Source organism: Protopterus annectens, chromosome 6.part0, assembly GCF_019279795.1.
Source record: "Protopterus annectens isolate FY-2018-M chromosome 6.part0, PAN1.0, whole genome shotgun sequence".
Classification (NCBI taxonomy): Eukaryota; Metazoa; Chordata; order Ceratodontiformes; family Protopteridae; genus Protopterus; species Protopterus annectens.
Genome location: NC_056737.1, coordinates 1855863258 through 1855879352, shown reverse-complemented (window position 1 = coordinate 1855879352; position 16095 = coordinate 1855863258).

The following is a 16095-nucleotide window of genomic DNA, read 5'->3' as shown; positions in this document are numbered from 1 at the left end:
TCAACAAGTTATAACAATGCAGTAAATGACCCCACACAAGAGTGCTAGGCCAAAGACAGGTAAAATGCAAGTTTTGAGAAAAAAACGATTTTAAAAATAAGTGCAAACAGGAAATTCAGTAAACAGCTCTAGGGTGTGCTCTAAATACAGTTACTAATGCAGAAATCAAGTTTAACAAGCCAGAAAATGTTCAAAATAGGCAGCTATGCAGAAAAACTTAGCAAATAAACAGGAAAAATACTTAAAATCTCAAAAGTGGCTCCTTTCTTCTCTCAGCATTTTCTCCTCTTGGTGGGTGCTTCACCAACAGCCAACAAGCCTGAAAAGATGCCAAAACCACGAGGCAACCAGGTTTTAAGAGAGGAAGATAAAGGAGTTTTGGAATTGACCCAAAATGGCCAATAAAACTACAGTTTCAAGTCAGTAACCACTCCCACAGGGGCAGGCAGGCTGCTCAATGTTTTTCACTGCCACTGATCAACAGAGAGACTTCCCTTTAGCCCAAGCAAAAATGGCCTCACAGAAACTTACAAACAGTTCAAGAACAGCAAGCCTGTAACTGAACTTTTTTAAATCTCAGAAAAGTGGGAAAAAAGCAAGATTTTTTTTTTGTTTTTTTGTTTTTTCAGAGATAGCAGAGGTTCAAAAGTATCAACAAGTTATAACAAGTTAATAAACAAGTTAATAAACACTGATAAAAACAGAGCCAAAAGAACAATTGTTATAAAAGCATAAACAAACAGCCCCCTGAGGTCAAGAGGCAATAAATCCAGGCTGAGAATATATCCAAAGATATGAATAAAGTCCACAGAAGATAAAGCAGGTACCAGTTAAATAGAAGACACAAGCGCTTTCACATAGCTTCATCAGGTGTAACCATTTCATCTAAAAACACACCCTTATACATGTATTAATTGATCACATGACTGAAACTTTTAAAAAGACAACACTCATTTTATACTAATGTGATAAAAACAAATAAATAAATACAAATAACAAATACAAATACAAATAAAAATGTATAAACAGATAAATTATATATATATATATATATATATATATATATATATATATATATATATATATGAGTACTACTATTTAAAACTTAGCTTAAATAAAGCTCAAGTGCCTAAAAAGTACATCTCCTATTTAGTGGTCTGTTATGTAGTATGGGCTTGATAGGAACACATTCATTGAGACCATGTCCTATATGGGATCTCAGTCTAACTATCCATTTTGCTTCTGTCTCTTCGGTTTTAACTCTCACATCACCCCCTCTATTATTCTCATAGATAACAGATAGAACTTGGAAAGTAAATTTATGATGTTCACCCATGGTGTTAATATGTTTTGCCAAAGCATTGATTCTAGACTTCTTTCTGATATGATATAGGTGCTCTCTCATTCTCTCTCTGAGAGTTCTGTCTGTCTTGCCTATATAGAAGCAATGACATTGTTGGCACTCAGCCAGATAAACAACATGTATGGTCTCACAAGTGGCACTTACCCTGATATCAAATGTTCTTGTTGTGTTAGGGTGATGAAATATTATAGAAGTATCTATGTATGGGCACTGTGGACAGTGACCACAAGGTCATGTGCCTTTGAACTCCATGGTAGGTTTCTCTATTCTTACCCCACATAGTCTCCTATACAAGTTCTTTTTGTTCTTGAAAGTATACTGGGGTCTAGGACCAATTAAAGAGGAAATTGTGGGTTCAGTAACCGACACCTGCCAGTTTCTATTAATAATGTCTGTATAGTGCTTGATATCTCTAGCATAGGTGAGGCAGAGACTGAGATCGGGTTCCTTGCTTTTATTATATCTGGGAGTAGCATTGGAAAAATACGGTTTGGCTTTATTAAATCTCATACGTCTCACCATCGTCTCATTCTTATTGATACTATAAGTATGATACCCCCGGTCCTTTAACTCCAAGTTGGTAGTATGCATCATTTGTTCGTATTCAACCGGATCTACAGTGAGTCTTGATGCTCTAAAAAATTGGTTACATGCAACATTGTCAAAGAAAAATTCTGGGTGCATACTTTGTCTGGAAAGAAGGTTGTTAACCCTACATTCCTTCCTATACATTCTGGTACTAAGGTTACCTAATATGTCCTTGTAAATAAAGACATCCAGGAAATTAATTCCTGTATAAGAATAATTAAAAGTAAATTTTAAGAAGTCAGTGGTTTGGTTCAGGTATTCAATAAAGCGCTTCAGTCCATCTAAAATGCCTTTCCATAGAAAGAAACAATCGTCTACAAATCTTCTATAAAAATAGATGTACGGTGCATATGTACTATTAAAAATGTAATCTGTCTCCCATGTGACCATAACTATATTGGCGTAGCTAATCCAAGAAAAAAAGAGACGGAGACAGCTTTGGAATCCAGAACAGGCCTTTACTTGGTGCAAACACAAGCGCTTTCACAATTAAGCTTCTTCAGGTGTATACAAGCACTAAAAATGCCACACCTTTATACTCATGTTACATCACCCAATTGATAGTCATGTGACTGGTCCCATCTATCATAAGATATTTTATTTCATTCATAATAACTAAAACATATATTGGCGTAGCTGTTTGAACAGGAGCTGCCCATTGTTACTCCATTTTTCTACCAGTAGATGTTATCATTAAAAATAAAAATGTTGTTATAGAGTACCAGGGCTATCAATTTTTGTATAACTATAATCTCTGTGGCATTATATGTGCCAACTTTTATCAGTAATTTTCTCATGAAGTCTATACCCAATATGTTGGGTATAACTGTAAAGAGGGAGACAACATCTAACATAACCAAAATATATTCACCATCAGCAGTTCCTTGATTAGTAAATGCATATAAATCTCTTAAAAAATATTCAGTGTCTTTCAAAACATGGTGCATAGTATCTAGGACAGGTCTCAGTTTTTTCTCCACATAGATTGAGATAGCCTCTGTTGACCATCCCCTTACAAAAACTATGGGCCTCATAGGTGGTCTAGTACTATTCTTGCGCAGTTTCAGAAGCCCTTGTATAACAGGCACCACTGGTTTAGAAACCAAAAAATAGTGTACCATTTCATCAGTAATAAGGCATTTAAATTGCATGCTCTTAATTGCGTTAGTAATCTCTAAAATCATTTTATCTACATGTGCTCTATTTATAAGTTGATAAAAATTATTATCACTGAGCATTTCATACATTAGTGAATCATAGTCTATTTTATCTAAGACAACTATTTGTCCCCCTTTGTCAGCTGGTCTAATTACCAAGCTGAAATCGTTCTCAAGTTTATTCAATGTATATAATTCATTTTTGCTAAGGTTATGCTTCTTGTAAAAATTAATGTTCTTATCTATAACTTTATAAAAGTCAGTAATACATAACTGTTCAAATGCATTTACAACAGAATTCATTTTCGGTATAAAAGTGCTAGGTCTCCTAAAACAACTTGTTCTTGTTTATTATTAGTGTTTAAAAACATTAATTTCAAACTTAGATTCCTAGTAAAAATCTTTAAATCAAATATGGCATCAGTGATAGACATATCAGAGGCAGGTGTAAACGATAAACCTCTGGTTAAAACACTTAATTCATTGTCAGAAAGCAGACGTTTAAATAGATTAACTACTAGAGTCTTACTTTTTGAAAGGCTTTCTTGATAGTGTAAACATTGTTTGTTTCCTCCTCGTATTTTCTCTTGTTTCTTGTACTGCTTCTCCTCCGTGTTTGGTTCTGTTTCCTCTGTCCATCTGTTCTCACCAGTGAGTTGTCTCTCACTGGCAGGGGAAAATTTAGATGGTATTCGTTGGATTGTGAACAAACAGTATTGGAAGCCGTCGGTAGACCAGTGGAAATGCTACCGTCACTTCTGTGAACTTGCGCTACTGTCACAACCTTCCTCCTAGCACCCTGTGGGCATGCATGTGAGCTAGGAGGAACTGGAAGCTTATTAACGCTCTGTTCAGATGATATGCCTGCGGACTCAGGCTTATTGGAGATAATATCTTCGTTGAACACACTGTTGTCTTGAATCAAGACATTGTCAAGTTCTTGTAAACGTGCGCTCCCTTCCGTTTGTGCTCGCTGAACTGGAGCTGCCGTTTGCTCTGATTTCATTGGTTCACGTGGCCACATGAAGATGCGGCCCGATGAGAAATCAGAACGATCTCTCTGTAGTTTTTTTAATTTGATTTGTAGCAGCTTGCGCTTGTAGGTGTCTACATTACTTATAGTATCTATCATCAGTCTAGTGAGGGAATCACCATTGTAGTTGTTATTCAGATATGCATACTTATTCTTAATGTCATCAAGGAGTTTAAACTCACGTCTCTCAGCAGCTGCTATTAGGAGCTTGATATAACTAAAACTGGTAGCGATATTCAACTTTTGCCACTCTGTTAAAAGAAGGCTATCACAATCAACTTCAGCTGGCATCTTTAATATTCTGAGTCCACGAGGCACCAATTTCTGTTCAATGCATGCCTCAAGATGAAATTTCTCATATTGTCTTCTGGCTAATTTAGAGAGCAATCTCTCTAAGTCAAGCATATCAGTTCTCAGTGATAGGCACTTGAGCTTTATTTAAGCTAAGTTTTAAATAGTAGTACTCATATATATATATATATATATATATATATATATATATATATATATATATATATATATATATAATTTATCTGTTTATACATTTTTATTTGTATTTGTATTTGTTATTTGTATTTATTTATTTGTTTTTATCACATTAGTATAAAATGAGTGTTGTCTTTTTAAAAGTTTCAGTCATGTGATCAATTAATACATGTATAAGGGTGTGTTTTTAGATGAAATGGTTACACCTGATGAAGCTATGTGAAAGCGCTTGTGTCTTCTATTAAAATGGTACCTGCTTTATCTTCTGTGGACTTTATTCATATCTTTGGATATATTCTCAGCCTGGATTTATTGCCTCTTGACCTCAGGGGGCTGTTTGTTTATGCTTTTATAAAAAGTTAATAAGCATGACAAGGCTGTATGTGCACATATAAATTCCAGACATGTGCCCTCCTTAGTGCCATTTTATAAGAGCAGCCAGAGTGAGAGCATGCATGGTCATAGTTGTTAGTTTGTATATAAGTTACTTAAGTTAAAGTCAGTAAACTTCTATAGTGATGTGTTTGTATAAAATAAAGCTGCTTGAACAGAACCCATGAAGACTCTTCTATTGTGTCCAAAGTAGGAGAGTGACACTTTCTAATGTTGATGAAATTAGTAGCTATTAATATGGCTTTGTGCTTGTTTTGAACTGTATTATCTGGGTGGCTAGAGTTCCTTAAAAATGCACCTGACACTAATTTCCTTGAAAATGTACCTGAGACATAGATCCTTGAAAATTTACCTGAAACTCAACTCCTTAAAAATTATGCACCTGAAATGCAACTGCTCGAAACTCATTTTTTAACAGCTTGGTAGTTGGGGTAAAGGATTTAGGATGTTGTTTCCTGTAACTAAAGTACAGGGTTTGAGCATGAGGAAATAAACCAACCACCTGTTATACCTAAATTGGGCATTACACACGCGCACACACACACACACACACACACACACACACACACACACACACCTACGTACCTTACTTGTCTGTGCTGTAGAAGAATCTGTCCATGTATGTATCTGCATTCCAGAGAAGCAGCATAAGAATGTAACGTCTTCTTGTATTTACATTCCATTCAAATTTCAGATTACAAGATGCCTGCCAGAGAAAGACACGCCATAATAAGATGTTTTAATTACTGCATATGAGACTTTAATACTACTATATTTTCTCCAACAATTCTTCTTAATTTCATTTTCCCCTCCACCTACCCATAACTCGTCTAACACTTAACTGCAAATTAACACTCACAGTAATACAAATGCAACTCTTGTCCCATCAGTACCCCTTCTAATTCAAAATTATATCTACCAATGATACCACCACCCCTGAATAAACACTAGAGTTTCAGGCATAGGCAATATTAAAAAAATAACACAGATGGATAGATTCACACAGATACAGAACACAGTACTTAACTAATCTCACTATATTTTCCTGACTGAGCTAAAGAATTACTTTTCCCTAGTTACTTAATAAAGTAAGGCAAGATGAAGTGGGTGAGTGGTCCTTCTTTATCAGGTTTCAAAAAGAGACTGCCCTGAGACATCTGTCTCATCTAGTATTAAAATATCATTTCAGTGCTGGATTACAGAATGACATCACATACATCTGGTCATCTGACTCTGGTTCGCACACTACCCCCTTTACTAGAAACTGAACCAGAATCTAGCACATGTGTCGTAATGCACACACATAGAGCTTTGCTAAGATGTGTTATAACATCTGGAAGTTATTAAACCATTTCAAAAACTTCCACCCTTCCAAGGTAGCAATTACTTCACCCCAAAGGACAATACAGTAGGATTCCTAGTCCTGGTTTTCACAGGCATTTTGTCTTTGGATGCAATCAGAGCTGTTAACATACAACCTTTATGGTCTAAACCAGGTAATTAATGTCAGACGATTTTTCAAAGTTAGCTGGACTGAGATTAACCTCTTCTCTTCCAGTATCCTCTGTTGCAATATAATCATTTCAACAGTTACAATATCGTCTGACATACAGGTATATCTTTTTTCTGTCCAGCAGGACCCACTGTTGGTACATTTTTTTACCACAAGCAGTTTAACAAATGCATTTTCAGCACAAGAACCTGTACAAATCAGTTTGATATGCAAATGACATATATTTCTTTACAAAACTCCAGTTAGCTAAGCTGGCATATCTTACACAGCCACTTCCCTACTCTCTTGGCATAGCTGGCAATACCTCACATCATCACAGTGGAAGTATTCAGATGACTTTTACTTCTGCAGAGATTGTTCATATTGACTGATATTGGTGGATTATAGTGAGAGAAGTTTGAGTAGAATGTCATTATTTGGTTCATACATTTTGTTTCATTGCTTACTTTAAAAATGTATAAAACTACAAATTTAAAACATGCTTTCACAAGTGGTGCTGTATTATACAAAGACTATAATTTAATACTTTTGGAAGGTGACTCAAAGAACACATGCATTTATGCATGGTCGTTAAAATGTGTGCAAGGGGCCTACGATTTGAAAACAGCCCAAAGGTAAACTTTATCCACCACTGGCCAGATGCATTTTCTTTGAATGTGGGTTTCAATGCTTTTCATGAATGTGAGTTTCAAATACAGAAAAGTTTTAATGCTAAGACTGTTTTAATTGAGACTGTATTGCTTTATTTAGCAAATGTCTATCTGTGTTTCTGCTATAAATTTTAAATAAGTGTTTTAAATTAAATCCAAATAATCATTATAGAAGTAAAGCAGAAATCAGTATGCACACTAAGTTTGAACAGTGTTTATGGTAACTGGGGAGAAAAAGCCAAGTAATGAGACACTGGAATGGCTGTGGGGGAGTTTTGGTGGGGTGGCTATGTATGTGGGGGGTCCCGATCCATTATGCTGCCTACGGCCCCATTTGACAATGATCCAGTTCTGCCTGCAGGTTCAATCTTCTATAGCATATTTCTTCCTGAAAATCCCACTATACAAAAAACTCTGCACTGCACATCTGCCAGTGCCCTGACTTAATTGTCAACTTTCAACAAGACATACATGTGCAGTTGATAATAGTAATAACTAGTATTGTGAAACAGTTATTTTGGGAAAAAATGAGCTACTTTACAATTGCTTCTGTCTGTATTTGCTTTTATTTGCTTTTTGAGATAGTTAAAAAAGATGAGCTTCTGACTTGTCAAAGAAATGGACATTTGTTTCCAAGAGTACCACAGATTATCTTGTCCAACATACTAGAAATTTCGAAAAAGATGATTTCAGATAAAAACCTGCTAAAAATCCTCATGCTGTGGAAGTGTCATTCAGTACATCAAGATGAGATCAGTGATACAAGCACATTTCATTTAAATGCTATAAAAACATTGTAATTGAGCTCTAAAAAATCAGTCTTGTCATGGAAGTTTAGTTTGCCAACAGAACCTGCAGCTGCATGTGAGTAAAAATAAACAAGCATTTTTGGGACTGGGCAACTAAGATATATTAATATTGTTAATTTAGAGTCTTCAGATCAGTCATGGATTTGTATCTGTAAGAAACTCATTCACAGGTTCAATCTCTTCTAAATTTCATCCAACTCCAGAAGACTTGGGAAGAAGGAATACCATGCAGACATTTGGCTTGCAAGAGGTATGTGAACAATGTAACTTAATTTCATTTCTATAGGCTTGGCTTCTGACAACCATAACATTTGTTCTCAAAAAGTAGCTGGGTATAGAGAAAGTAAACAGGTTGTTGATCCATCATTCCCCTGCAGAGCCCAAGCCATGACAAGTAACTGTCAAGTTCCTATCCTCCAGAGCAAAGAAAAGAATGCTGTGTGCGCACGGTGATCCCATCTATTACTCACCCAACTCGAAAGGTGAGATTTGACAAGAAAATAATGGTATGCTGAAGCAGGAGAAAATTAAAGCATCATTGCTGGGTCTATATTAGAACATTGAACTTTCACAACTTCGAATGTTCTAATATCGACCTCTATTCAGCGAACGCTGAAAACATTGAACATGCAGAACAGTGATTTTTTTTCCTAGGGAAAAAATTTGCTGTTCCAAAACACATGCAAACAACACAAGCACACCAAACAAACAGCAATCCACAAACATACACCTAAAATCTTACATCTAACCCTACATTAAACTGTACATACACCACTATCTATCCACTTACCTTAACCCAAACCCTAACGCTAAGGTCCGTCACTATCACATACGCACCTCACCCGCGTCCTAACCCTAATTCACCTACCCCGCCCTAACCCTCACATCCACACAATCGCACACTTACCTGACCTGCCCCCTAACCCTAACTCATCTAACCCATGCCCAGTCGTACACTTACCTGAACCCGACCCGTAACTTTCCACCACAGTGCTGAAAACAGCAAAGGGACAGAAACAGACAACCAAATTCTTTCCCTAGGAAAAAATTTGGTTTTATGTAGCTTTGCTATTTTCAGTGTTTGCTGAATAGGGGTCAATATTAGAACATTTGAAAACTTCGATGTTCTAATATAGACCCTCATTGCTGTATCATGCATTTTCAGCTTGTGCTTCAGGAGGCATTAGCAGTATTTGAAATCATGGATTCAGTGTTGGATTACTTGCAATCAAAGGGTGCATGTCAAGTTAAGAAAAGGATGGAATATGAATCCCAGAAAGACAAGACAAAAAAGTAAACCCACCATGGAAGGAACAACTGGAGCTTAGTTTCTACACCTCCCCAGAGTGATCAATTGTCCTGACTTTGCTTGAGGTATATATGTTGCTGATTTTATACAGTGGTATTGCAGCTTAAATATTCTGGTAGAAGGTACCTGGTGATAACTTTAGTTTGCAAGGAGTACATAGTTAGCACTACCCTGGGCAATACTGATGCCATGGCTGTGAAATAATGTGACCTGGTGAGCACTCTAGCAAAATTAAATATTTGCAATTGCATCCACTCACTCTCTCTCTCTCCCTCACACACACACACACACACACACACACACACACACACACACACACACACACATACACACACATGTGCGAGCGCCCCCGCATACACACACATACACACACCCACACACGCGCGCGCACACACACACACACACACACACACACACACACACACACACACACACACACACACACACACGCTATCTGCTTTATAGCATAATTCTACATGTAATAGGTGTCAGACACAAATGTGCACACACACACACACACACACACACACACACACACACACACACACACACACACACACACACACACACACACACAGTATCTGCATTACAGCACAATTCCAGTCAGAGAAAGTTATACCATAATTCAAGCCACCCTTAGATTCCTGTATCCCCCAAAAGCACCCCTGCCCAGCAGTCTTATGTAACTTCTCACTGATAGAATTACTATGATAATTCCTAAATTCATGAAAATACTTTCTGTGCTGCGGTCACTGCCCTGTTAAATTATATGTGTGGAATCTAAATCTGAAAATCTAAAACAATGATCTGCATTACTCTTGTACAACTTTTATGCTATGAGGATAAAAATAAATCAAGGGGAAAAGTAACAGTAGTATAACAATATAGTTATGGTACACTACTCTTTCTGCACAAAACTTTAGCAATGTGTCTAAATTACAGTTGTGGAGCATGACAGCACTGTTATAGCTCAACAGTAATTCAAAACAACAAAATATGCTGAGGTACATCCAAAGTCTCTCTCTCTCTCTCTCTCTCTCTCTCTTGCTCCCCCTCTTCTCTCTGTTAAAAAGCAAAAAACATATTAGAACACTGCTCAGCCATTGTGATAAATATGTTTAACTATTAAACATTACTTGTTAACATATATTTATGCATTTTTATTTATTTACTGTCCAAGAATATAATTTTATGGAAGTGAGTACTGTACCTAAGGCAACATGGATTCATAACTAGAAGATCACCAATCAACACTTAAAATAATTCTTTGAGTAACCAGAGGACTACAGCAGAAAGGGACTATGGCAGTGCCTTTTACCTGGTACAACACAATAGGTTACAGAACAAATTTAAAAAGACTTAAATTAGTCAAGTACCATATCACCCTATAAAATGATGCATTCAGGAAACAAAAGCCTATGGATCAATTGCATTGCTAGAGGGGAATTAGAAATTGTAACAAATGGGGAAAGAGAACTAGGAGGGGTAATAATGTGAGCTTTGACAGCAAGCAATGTGAGAACGCAACAAGGAAGGGTAAAAGAATAGTGGGAAGCATATACAAAGTATAATTAATGGAAAACATGAAATTATTATTCGTCAATATAAACTGCTGCTAAGACCCCTTCTGGCTTGTTTTATGTAATTCTACCTTTGTTAGTCTGCCTTTGAATTACCTTGTAATTACTTGTAGATAGTTGTTTGATTTGTTTCTGATACCTTTTAACGTTTGACTAATAAATGTGTACTTTATACAAAGATGACTGGTACAGCAATTTTAGTTGCAGAAGAAGGGTAGCTTGTTTTGTCTACATTGAAAAACACACAGGGAGGCTTAAAGTGAAAATTACTTGCTGCAGCTAGCTGTTTGATTTATTACTGGTACCTTTACATTTTTTGGATAACTAAAGTGTGTTTTTACATTAAGAAGACTAGAATTTCAGTTCTAATAGCAGTAGAAAGGTAGTCTGGGCTGTCCACATTGGAAGACACACAGGAGGGCTTAAAAAGATAATTAATTGTTGTAGCTAGTTGGTACCTTTTCACTTTTGGCTAACTAAAGAGTGTTTTTATATTAAGTAGACTGAGACTACAATCTAGTTGCAGTAGAAAGGTAACCTGCTCTGCTCTGTTCAAGCTGGGAAACACTCAGTGTGATCATTTCATTGGCCAGAAACCTTTTAAATTGTTTAGTCACTTTTCTTTGGATCTATAAATTTGGAGCATTTGCTTAGCTCTTGTCTCAGTTCTATCCAGCTCAAATGCTTGGCATCCTTATCTGTGTTTTCAGAGTATTTGACTTGCATCTGGTGTCATCCAGGCTAAGATTAGTACTTTAAATTGAAATATTGCACTTTGCTATGCAATTTCGGATTAGTGTTGCTGTACATTCAAATTATTTGATTGCATTTTAAAGCATTTTGTCACTGTAATGTGTATTTGCATTTCCTAGGTCTAGCTGCTGGTAGAGTGTTTTGAAATTTCCTTAATGTTTGTGTTCTTCATTGTTGGCTTGTCTGCCTTAGAATCACCTTGTAATTATATATTGTAGCTAGTTATTTGATTTGTTTCTGGTGCATTTTCACTTTTGACTAACTAAAGTGTATTTTCACATTAAGAAAAGTTGGACTGCAACTCTAGTGGCAGTAGAAAAGTAGTTTGGTCTGCCTGAGTTGGAAAACACACTGGGAGGTGTAACAGGAGATCATTTCATTGGCCGAGGGGGAGTTTAGTTGGCTTTGTCACTTTGTTTGAGTCAACAAATTCTACTGTTTGTTGTGCAGTGTTATTTAACAGTGCCTTCTATAGAAGCTAAATTTTCCTAACTTTTCCTTTTAAAACTTCCCGTATAAATTTACCCAGTTCCCAGTCACCTAAAGAGAAACTTGTAACTGCACTGAAGAGCACTGATATATGAATTTAGTCATGCATAGCCTAGTTATCATTTAAACCCTCACAACACCCAAGTTAGCCTGCACTACCACTCCGTTTTAGTTCATCTAAAAAAAACCTGACACCACAGATGAACACTTTTCCACTTTCTCTACTACTGGCTTCCTAGATATGGGCATCCTGAAACAATTTAGAAATTGTCTTATGTTCACTGACAACCAATGAATCTTTAAATAAATGATACAGTATGTGACAGAGAGAGAGAGATGTAATTACACAATGTCACTGGAGACAAGACTCTCACACAAAAGTACTCCAAATAACAATCAGGTTGAAAGTAAAGTAAGCATTACACCCATGACACATAGTACTTTCCCAACACATTGACCAACATAAGGTGAGGCATTTAAAAGCAACCTTCCTAAACCCCAAAGATCTCCTAGACATTTGTCCTACAAAAAGAATCCTCAGCAACCCCAAAAGTACTTTACCAAAACAACATCTAACATATATACAGTTTCACATTTTGGAGCCCCAACTACAAAGCCTATAAGGCAAGCAAACACACTATCCAATATTTTAATCATAGGAAATTCCATTGGGATACATACAGACGTCCCACTCACCAGGCTGAATAAATACAGTCAGTTGTCTATCAGGGCCATGCTCTGCCCAGTCATCCAAGCACTCAAGTCATTAGACCACGGGTACCAGTATGACTTCGTCATAGTCCATGTGGGTGTACATGACCTGAGATATACCTCCATGGACTATATGAAGAAAGACATTAAAGTGCTTTCGAACTATGTGTCCAGGCTGGTATGTGCATGGAACAGTATTCTAACTTCACAAAGGATAATGTCACAATATGAGCAAAAGATGATTGACTTCATTAATTGGCTTACCTTCTGGTGTCTTTACAAGACAGTGTGATGTTTGCCAGCATGGGAGAATAGGATCAACAGGCCACGTTGCTTTGCCAAAGATGGTCTGCACCTGTTCCCTAGGCTTTTAAGTATTGGCTGAAACACTGTCCTCCCATGTCCCTTTTTAAGACAATGCCAAAATGACAAAACTTCCAACAGAGCAAAACTGGCCAAGGGAATCTAATTGTGTTACTGCTTAATGTCAGGAGCCTAAACTAGGATCTTTACTCCTTTCAGGCGCTCCTCAACCTGGAGAATGTGGACATCTGTGCAGTTACTGAGACATAGTTTAAAGATACAAAGAGCACCCTGCCAGTGCAAGGTAACAATGCTTTCTGCACATTCAGGATAGCTGCTGCCCAGGCAGGGACAATGGTGGAGGTGTCTCAATCTATATCAACAACAAACTCACCTCAGGACTAGACAAATAGGATGACACTCTTGAGCTTCTCCACATCCAGATTTCCAAAGAAAATGTACCATATTACATCCTGGCAAGCTATAGATTTCCCTCTATGACCCAGGAAACCCATAACTCGTACTTGGACTTATTGAGGTCCCTCACTATTCATCCCAATACCATATTCATGGGCAAATTCAACTACCCCACTATAATATGTGATGCTTTTATGACCCCAAACCTACCAGCCCAGAGATTTCTGAACTTTATAGACACAAACACCTTGGACAACAATCCATATTCCCACTAGAAGTGCAAACATACTCAACTTGGCACTCACAAATATTGGAGAATACTGTACCCCCCTCCCATGTAGTGCCCTCTGTAGTAATGTCAGACCATATAGCTGTCTTTTTCATAATAAAAATCAGTTATGTGACCCTGGCTAACCCAGTAATATTTAGGAACTGTTCTAAGGCAAACTTCCTACTACTAAGTGATGACATTTGAACATTTCAAGCCCCCAGAACCTGTGAACACAGCTGCCTATGTGGAACTTTTCCCAGAAATGCTGTACAATCATGTCAGTAAATGTACAGAGACAGCAGTACCTAACACAAGTAAACCCAGTACCAACTGTAAAAACTAACCACCCAGATGGAATCCTAACATAAAAAGGTTGTGCAACAAAAGAAAGAAAGTCCTACCCAAAATTAGGATGTGCTACAAACAACATGATAAAGACAATCTCATCAAACTAAAAAAACAATGAAGAGGGCAATTTAAGTCTACTAAAGCATAATTTGAGTTAATGATAGCCTCCCAGGCAAAAAGCAACCATGAGGCTTTCAATAGCTATTTCTGAAACCTCGAAGACAGCACACAGCAGAGTGCAGAACTGATTATAAATGGAGCCACCTACACAGACCAGTAGATATAGGAAATCTGTCGGCTGACAAATTCAGAACCAATTTTATACCCTCTCTCTTCCCCCCGGCCACCCCACAGAAAATACTATCAAACAAAATCCACCCAGCTATCACAAAGGAGCAGGTCCTAGGTGCTCTCTAAGGCCAGTATCATTGCCTTGATGGGCCCCGATAATATCCAACAATGCCTTCTGCATAGCCAGAAACATGACCTGTCAGGACCACTGGAGTCACTGTTTAACCATAGTTGCAAGACAGGCATTTGTGTCAAATGAATGGAGAACTGCAATGGTCATCCCACTATAGAAGTGAATGCCATTAATGGACCATAGGAACTACAGAACCATATATCTGACTAGTCTCATATGCCAAGCCATGGAAAGAATTATCATGGAAATGGTTACTAAGAACATAGCAAACCTGCAAACACTGGATTCAACTCAGATTGATTTTGTCAAGGGCAGATCATGCCTACTGAACCCAGCTGACTTCTTTGAGAAGGTCACAAAGGCAATGGATGAGGGCAAAATGGTACATATTGACAACTTTGACCTGGCTACGGCATTGGATACAATCCCCCACTTAGGCATTGTAAACAAACTCATCTATATAAGCATAGACCCCTATGTTACACCCTTGATAGTGATCTGGCTCTCTGATAGAACTCAGGAAGTTAGGATAGGGGAGACCACATCCACAGAGGCCCATCACTAGTGGAGTTCTTCAGACCTCTAGGCTGTGTCCATTGCTTTTTGGCATATACTTCTCAGAAGTCAAGGACAATGTCAAAGGCTTCTGGCTGAGCAAGCCTGCAGATGATTGCAAACTAGGAGCAGTCATAGAACCCCCCAAGACACTAACACCATACAGGAAGGACTAACATAAGCAAAAGACAAGTGACAAGACTACACCCTAAAAGTCAATGCCAAGAAATGCATAAAAATACTCTGTGGGAAGTCAGCCACCTTAGGAAATTACCTCATCGATAGCACACCCCTAAGAGTAGAACCAGTAGTCAGGGATTTGGGTAAATATGTAAATAGTAACCTGGCTTTTGACCAAAATGTGTCTAAGATAGTAAGGTAATCACTCTACAATGTTCAAATTATTAGCAGAGACATGGCATCTAGGTACAAGGAAGTCCTAATTATACTGTATTTGACCCTCATTAGGCCCACCATTGAGTACAATGCCTTCTTCAGTATGTACCTGACCATGCACACACATGCAACAACTGGAAGTCCACAGAGGTTCCTCACAAAAAGAATACAGGGAATAAACAGAATGTCCTCTGCAGATCACTTCAAAGCTTTATGTCTGTACTCTGTTTCTTCCAGAATTTTGGAAAGCAATCTATGACTGGAATCCAATGCATCCTTGGATTGCACTCTGATGGATCTTTTGCGTATCTGCAAAATAAATAACATCAGAATTACTCAATCTAGAGATCTAAGCATGCTTGTGATATAAATACGTCACATTGGATTGCAGGGATATGTATATGTCTTCTTCACTGGAACAGGCTTCCTATCCATGTGAAACAGAGCTCTTCCATAACCCTATTCAAGAGAAACCTGGACCTGAAGATAAGAAATCAGAAATACACCCTGAGTCTAGCAGCAATGTCTCTAATGGACAGAGACAACC